The following is an 8,204-nucleotide window of genomic DNA, read 5'->3' as shown; positions in this document are numbered from 1 at the left end:
CTCTCTGTGTTCAGTTTCCTAAATTTAACCCATAAAGTGCTATGGTCCTCATTTGAGGTTCTTAGTGCAATGAACCCTACATGAGGTTAATAATTCTATGGCCTATAATTCAAATGTGTGAAATTTTTCAGTTATATAGAGTCCTATATGTCACATCGTGCTTCCTCCCGTTTATCTTTGCTCTACCCAGCAATCAGTTACATCTAGTACATTATAATGTGTGCATTTGTCTCTTCCTCTGATAGTGAATTTATACCATCAACTTCTTGTGGTACTGGTTGTGCAAGGAAGAGAAATCTTGCAAAGAAAAGATAGCCTATGAAGAGAAATAGAGAAAACAGTTTATAAGCACTTGTGAGCAATATATAGATGAGCCAGTGGCTCCACATTGTCATGACACCAAGCACCCACCATCACAACTTACAATTCCTTAAAATAAAAAAGGTGGTGACAAGTCATCAGGGAAGGAAGATGGAAAAGAGAGTCTTGCCTCCTCTTCTTCAACATGAGATTCCCCTTGTGTGAACCGATGGTTACAATTTTCAGTAAGATAGTCAATATTTTGAGACCTCTTTTGACCAGGAATTTGTCATTTATTGTCAAACCAAAAATGTTACAGGTACATAATGGATAACTTTATATTCTCTCATATCTCCCGCATTCATATCATTCTATATGCTAGTAATCGATGAATCTCAAGTTTGATGCAACGACAGGCTAGTTTACAAGCAGTATATGCCAATGAAATGTCAGGGATTAGGAATAAAACTTGTTTTATGTTGTTGTGAAACTGGAATTGTCATCGACATTTATCGCCATATTTGAGTAATTTCATGGACGCACAAAAACAAATGGAATGTAGAACTGTGAGAAAAAAAAAACTGGAAATACGTGACAAAGTTTATTGCACGAATGTAGCATGGTCACTGTGAGCGAGGCCCGGCATGGCCTAGCGCGTAAGGCGTGCGACTCGTAATCCGAGGGTCGCGGGTTCGCGCCCGCGTCGCGCTAAACATGCTCGCCCTCCCAGCCGTGGGGGTGTATAATGTGACGGTCAATCCCACTATTCGTTGGTAAAGAGTTGGCGGTGGGTGGTGATGACTAGCTGCCTTCCCTCTAGTCTTACACTGCTAAATTAGGGACGGCTAGCACAGATAGCCCTCGAGTAGCTTTGTGCGAAATTTCCAAACAAACAAACACTGTGAGCGAAGAAAATCAAGTAATGAATTGGCATTATGTGGCAGTGATTAGTATCGTTCACAGAGATGATACGCAGTAGAATGGCAAAGTGAACTATAAAACCAAAAAACCCGTAATGAAACCAGATGCAGTTATTGAGCACACAAAGAACATGAAGCTTCAGTGATGTCGAGAAAGCCCACTCGTAGAGAAATATATATGTAACAACGGCTCGTTTGGGTTAAGAAAATATTTTTACGTAGAGGAGCGAACAACGTTTCGACTTTCTTCGATCATCGTCAGGTTCACGAAGAAAGAAAAAGGTAACTGACCGGAAGATGACCACATGTTTGAAAGGGGTTGTATAACTGAGTGTCGGAATGTAGAGAGCGGGTTTAGATGTTTAAATATATAATTTTATATTATTTATTATTGTTATTTATTATATTATTTTTAATATAGGTATAAAGATGTTCCTTTGTATTGATTTATTTTGGGCTTAAGTTGTTATATCAAATGATATTTGATCATTTCTTCACCTCAAAAGTACAAGAACCGATACACAATTTAAAACAGAAATCCACCGAAAAATTACCCATACTGGACTATACATTCCTTGAAACTCAGCACATGAAACAAAACAAAAACTCAACACACTAAGAAACCAAATAAACACGGCCATAAAACTATGCTCACCAGATAAAATTAACGATGAATTAGACAAAATAAAACAATACTTCATCAGCATCAAGAAGTTTCCTCCACAAACCGTAGAAAACATTATACGCACACAACTAGACAGAAAGCAAAATCAACCAACAAAAGTAAATATATTTCACGAATCAAAAAATCACGAAACCATATACTGCTGCATACCATATATTCCCGACATCAACAGAAAATAACCAACATTTGGCAAAAACTAGTAACAAAATATGACATTCCAGTTAATACCAAATTTATTCAAAAACCAGGCACAAAACTGAGGTCTATACTATGTAAAAACTACACTGACAAACACCACACCAACATTATTTATAAAATACAATGTGATAACTGCCACGACTTCTGTATTGGAGAAACAAGTAGAAAAATGGAAACCAGATTCAAAGAACACAAAAAGTCACCTTCACACGTTTTCAAACACTGCAAGTCAAACAAACACAACATAACCATAGAAAACACTCAAATACTAAATAAAGAAACAAGCATAAACAAATGCAAAATTAAAGAAGCCTTACTTATACAACAGCTTAAACCCAAAATAAACCAACACCAAGGAACACCTTTATACCTGTATTTAAAAATAATATAATAAATAACATAAAACTATATATTTAAACATCTAAGCCCGCTCTCTACATTCCGACACTCAGTTACACAACCCCTTTCAAACATGTGGTCATCTTCCGGTCAGTTACCTTTTTCTTTCTTCGTGAACCTGACGATGATCGAAGAAAGTCGAAACGTTGTTCGCTCCTCTACGTAAAAATTTTCTCAACCCAAACGAGCCGTTTTTGCATACATAACATGAAGCTTGTTGACAAAAGTGATGCACAGACTTAGCGGGTAGAGTGCGCGAGAAAAACAATGAAATGGTATCACAAAGTTTTTATGCATATGTTAGATATTACCATCCTCAATACACATAATGTATGACTGGTCAAAAATAGAAAAAGAATGCAACTAAGATAATTTAGTTACACTGTGGCGTTTCAAATTCTTGAGAAGTATGGAACACATGCTGCATCATGTCGGAGACGATTGAGTGTGAACCTACCTGACAGACTCCTTGCCAAAGAATTTGCTAATCGTCACTTTCTGACACACGTGCAGATGGATAGAGGACACAAAAACAGATGAGTGTTAAATGTGCTTCAGGATCATCACTAACAAAAGCTACAGAATAAAAAAACACAGACCGCAAAGAATGCAAGCTTGGATTTCGTTTGGATTGCTTCAAAAAATATGCCATGAGTAAGTACTGAGATGTAACGAAGTAGAAACTGTACAGAGTAATGTGAAAACGAATATGCTGAAATTCAATGTAGGAAGCAGAAACTGTACACAGCAAAGTGCAATTCTATGTTGGGGAACGAAATTGTACACTGATGTTAAATTGTATATAATATTGAAGTGTAAAGTACACATAGTGGACCCGGCATGGCCAAGCGTGTTAAGGCGTTCGGACTCGTAATCGATGGTAGCGGGTTCGAATCGCGGTCGCACCAAACATACCCGCCCTTTCAGCCGTGGGGGCGTTATAAAGTTACGGTCAGTCCCACTATTCGTTGGTAAAAGAGTATCCCAAGAGTTGGCGGTGGGTGGTGATGACTAGCTGCCTTCCCTCTAGTCTTACACTGCTAAATTAGGGAAAGCTAGCGCAGATAACCCTCGAGTAGCTTTACACGAAATTCAAAAACAAACAAACAAAGAAAAACATACACATAGTGGTAAATCGTACTAAACGCTAGTAAAATGATATCGAGAATACAGATCCCTCCACCTCCTCCAATGCCTCGGTTGCCTGTCATTCCCACTGAGCGTTACCAAGATTGTCGGCAATAAGTCTAATAAATAATATGAACTTTAAAAACCCATTTTAATATTCGTAACTTAGTTAGTGAGAAGCATGCAACACGTTTTTTATGGCTGATCTCTTTATATTGCACCTTTTTGAATTTTTGAACAAATCTAACTAAAATAAATGTACTAAACCTAATACAATCACTACATGTGAGCCACTAGATCGTTATATTGTATCCAGTGTCATTTTGGATCGTTGTCGACATTGGCCTTGTCCTCGCTCCTTTTTCTCTGCCTTCCTGACTAGCAGAAACCTCATCCTATGAGCGGCTGTTTCTGTTAGTAATTTCTAATCGTAGTATTCATATATCATTGTCAAAAACTGAATATTCTCTAAGAAAAAAATATTTTTTCTGGGAAGTATTGCACGGAAAAAATGTTCAGATTGTGCTCTTTAGCTATACGCAACTTATTGCGTCAAAATGTTTCAATGTACAGAGCTCAGATTGTTCATACATTTTATTGACAAGGACTGTAATGTTTTTAAGTACTGAAAGTGCTATCGTTTATTGAAAAAATATCGTTTTTTAAGAAGTAATTAAAGAAGTTTTGAGGAAACCCGCGATTGGCTCCATACATGTAGATATTCGGGAATTGGTCTTGACAGAAACCTTAGGAACGTCAATATGTTCATTTACTTTTTATATAGTCTCGTTTCTAATTAACCAATTGCGTGTACTTCCAAAGATTATCAATGATCATAGTGAATAACCTTTGGCTAAAATGACCTGTCTTTTCTGGATTCTATAAGCCATAATTCTCATAATCTTTTTAACCCTTAAAGTATGGAGTAAGTGCCATAGCATATCACCAAAATATAATCCATTTTTACAATAATTTACATCACAATGATTTTACACCTTATAATTAACTGACTTAATTCTTTGTTAGGTAGAGGCATATATGGCCTCACTGCATATTCAATGTCAGACTGCTGAGTGATGGTGTTCAAGGTGAGAGTACAGAATATATAATACGTCACTTCCAGTTCTTTTCCAAACACCAGTAATACTTTTGTGTTGCTTGTAACTTCATGTATCACTCACGAGTAGGTAGAAGTAAAAGATTTTTATCTCATGTTTCCTGATACTCATTCACATAAATAAGCAATTGATTTAAGAGTATATGGTTGTAATTCTCCATCACTGCATCGGAAGAGGGGTGAAAGATGATGTTCTGGTGTTTTCTGTTCCAAGAGTTTCACTTACCTCTGCAACAAGACAGAACCAAAGTTTTGTTACTGATCTAAGTGAGGTTCCATAGATATCTCAATTTTTGAAACAAGTTCTTTATTAGGTTTCTATGTTAGAATTTTTGCTTTCATAGTAGAAACAATATATATATCTGAGAACGGCTGGTATGGGTATTAACATTTTTACTGATAAGAATAGAACAACGTCTCGACCTTCGTAAGCCGAAGCGTTGTTCTCTCCTTATCAGTGAAAGTGTTAATACCCAAACCAGCGGTTCTCAGATACATTTTTAATTCAAATAGATTTCTCGTTATCTAAAATTAGGAACAATATATATTTCTGATGATTTGGTGAGACAATTCATCACCATCAAGATATGTGTAGTCTCTGTGTTTACCTGTGGTAGAGGACCAAGAAGATTCAATTCTCACATATGGTGCTCTAACACCGTACTGATATAGTTGTCCATCTTCTTTCCTTTATACATCTTTTCACTTCACACAATCTAAACAATCTTCAAACGATTTCTGACATTCAGCCTAGTAGAAACTTTTATTATTTTCTTAATACTTACATGCTCATCTTTTGAAAGGTTGTGAAAGTGATAATGTATTTTGATTGTAATGATTGTTTAAGCATCAATTGAATGTTAACTTCTATTAGCTTGAATCTTCCTGTTTTGACATAAATCCCACTTTACCCTGTGTATCTTTTTGTCTTGGTGACAAACTGAATCGTTGCCTGTCATGAGAGTTATTATGTTCTGTTTCTGATCTATCGAATAATTGACTTAATACATATTTTATCTGGGTGTATTTTAGCTAATGATTGTCAGTATTAATTGGTTTCTTGCTGATAGAAACTTTATTTTGGATAAATTTTGCTGTGCTTCACTCCAGATTTGTTGTATTTATAATCTTGTGCTTTTCTCATTTCACAGCGTTTACAATATTTAACAATACAAATCCTCATTATAATGAATCATCATGCCATTGATCTATATAGAGCAACGTATGAAACTTCAGTTCTTCCCTAGAAGTTTTTTGAAACCACCATGATATCTTGTTTCCTGGATTGTAGAAATATATCAGCTACTTCAAGCTGTCTGGGAAGGTAGTAACTGCAATAAGTAGGAGCTCTAACAATTTTGAGTTATCCAGTATATTTTTAGCATAATTCGTTGCTTTGCTATAATAAGCAGTTAAATTTTCTTTACTGTAGTTATGATAACACTGCTCCTACCACAATATTTCTTGTGTATGTATTCATTACAACTAGGTTTTCAAATTTCTGGCATGCTAATAAAAGGAGTTTTTCTTCAGTTTGCTTAATGGCTTTGTTTACAATCAGCAGTCTAGCAAAAGTGATTTGTTTTTCTAGTAGACTGTATAGAGAGCAAGCTATACCAGAGAAAGATTTCATTAACTTACAACATTGGGAGAATAATCCAAAAAATACTCTTATCTCACACACGTTTTGAAGTGCTGGCTATTTCAAATCATATCCAACCTTGTTTTGGTTTTTTAATGCCCTTTCTCCACTATATTGATGAAAAATCTCATTTCTTGATTTTAGATTGTCCAGATATAAATACAGGTTTTGAACTGCAAAGTTTGGAAAAGTATAAACTAGTGTTGTAAATCATGCTTTAATCAGAGTAAATACCATTTGCTTCAACACACTTTTGTCAACGTCTAACGATGCCGTTTATGACCCTGCTGTAGATATTAGAGTTTCTACGGTCAGCGAACTCTCTAAAAGGTTCTTCCGTAGCTACATGGTTTTGAAAGCGTTTATTTTCAAAAAGTTGTCAAAATGCTTAAAAAATGAAAATATGTAGGGGAAAGGTCTGGGGAATAAGATGGATGAGGCAGAACCTCGATTCCCAATTCGTTCAATTTTTAGAACCTCATCCTTCAAAAATCTCATAACGCCGATTCTGTTTATCTTCAGTCAGCTCATGTAGAACCCATTTATCAAATTTTTTAGTCTTTCCAATCATACTCAGATAATCTTCCTGTTTTTTGGTTGTCTATATAAACCAAGGTATATACTGAACATACCTTGGTTTCTCCAAGCCCGTTCCCTTGGCTGTGGTTTCGCTAGATAGTAGATAGGGACAGTGGGACTTGCATGTGCCTAGCTTTTCTGCAAGCTCACGTACTGTTGTGCGAAGGTCTGTCTCAACTGCTTTCCTTAATGTGTTATCATCTAAGGATGAATTCCTTCCACGACCTTCGTGGTCATCAAGACTTTCATCTCCATGTAGAAGCCTTTGGAACTGACGCTGAACTGTACGTTCAGTAACAGATCCAGGGTCGAATGCCTGATTGATGTTCCGTGTAGTTTCGATAACCTTTCGTCCAAGTTTGAAGTCGCAGAGGAAAATCAGTCCTTCTTCTCCATGCTGTCTTGGGGGCTGTGAAACTTATTGTGAATAGAGTTGAAACAGCAGCCAATTAAAACATTTTGTAAGCGACAAACGTTGTATTAAACCAACCAACACAAAATTACTCAGTATTCAGCTTCTAAATGTCATCGTGAGAATTCCGACATTTATTTCTGGACAACCTAATATTTATATTAGTTGCACTCTTTCCTCATTTTGTCCAATACTTTTCGTAGCCTATTACACACACAAAACAAAACAAAATATTTTCTTCACCAAAGTCTATTTTTTCTAGATTATCACTTGCTAGTATTCACTCTACAGACCCAATACTGAAAATTATTTTAATCTGATAAAGCAACCAAATTAGTGTCAACTCTTGGCAACGGGCGTTCATTCTTTCTTGAGACTTTATTCATCTGCTGGTAGTCCACCCAAAAACGTGTTGCTCTACTCATCTTTAGAAGTGCAATAGGGATGCCCATAGACAAGTCCTTAATTTTGTTATTCTATTTTATTTCATGGCTTATATTTCTGTAAGAGCCATCGTTTTTACTCTCTGGAAACATCTACTATCAATTTTTTATGATTTTTTTATTTGTCCAACCTAAACCAGGAGGTCCATTACAGAAGGTACCTTGATATTTTTAAATAATTCGTTTATTCTAAGGAATTCATCAGTTGTAAGACTTTTACTGCTATCATCATACATCACCTGTAAGCGAGTTTCTTTGTGTGTAGAATTTACTTTTTCTTAAGTGTGTGTGTTTTCTTATAGCAAAGTCATATCGGGCTATCTGCTGTGTTTATCAAGGGGAATCAAACCCTTGATTTTAGTGTTGAAAATCCGAGGACTT

This window comes from Tachypleus tridentatus, chromosome 13 (assembly GCF_004210375.1).
Source record: "Tachypleus tridentatus isolate NWPU-2018 chromosome 13, ASM421037v1, whole genome shotgun sequence".
NCBI classification, from domain to species: Eukaryota; Metazoa; Arthropoda; class Merostomata; order Xiphosura; family Limulidae; genus Tachypleus; species Tachypleus tridentatus.
Note: the sequence above shows the minus strand (reverse complement) of the source record.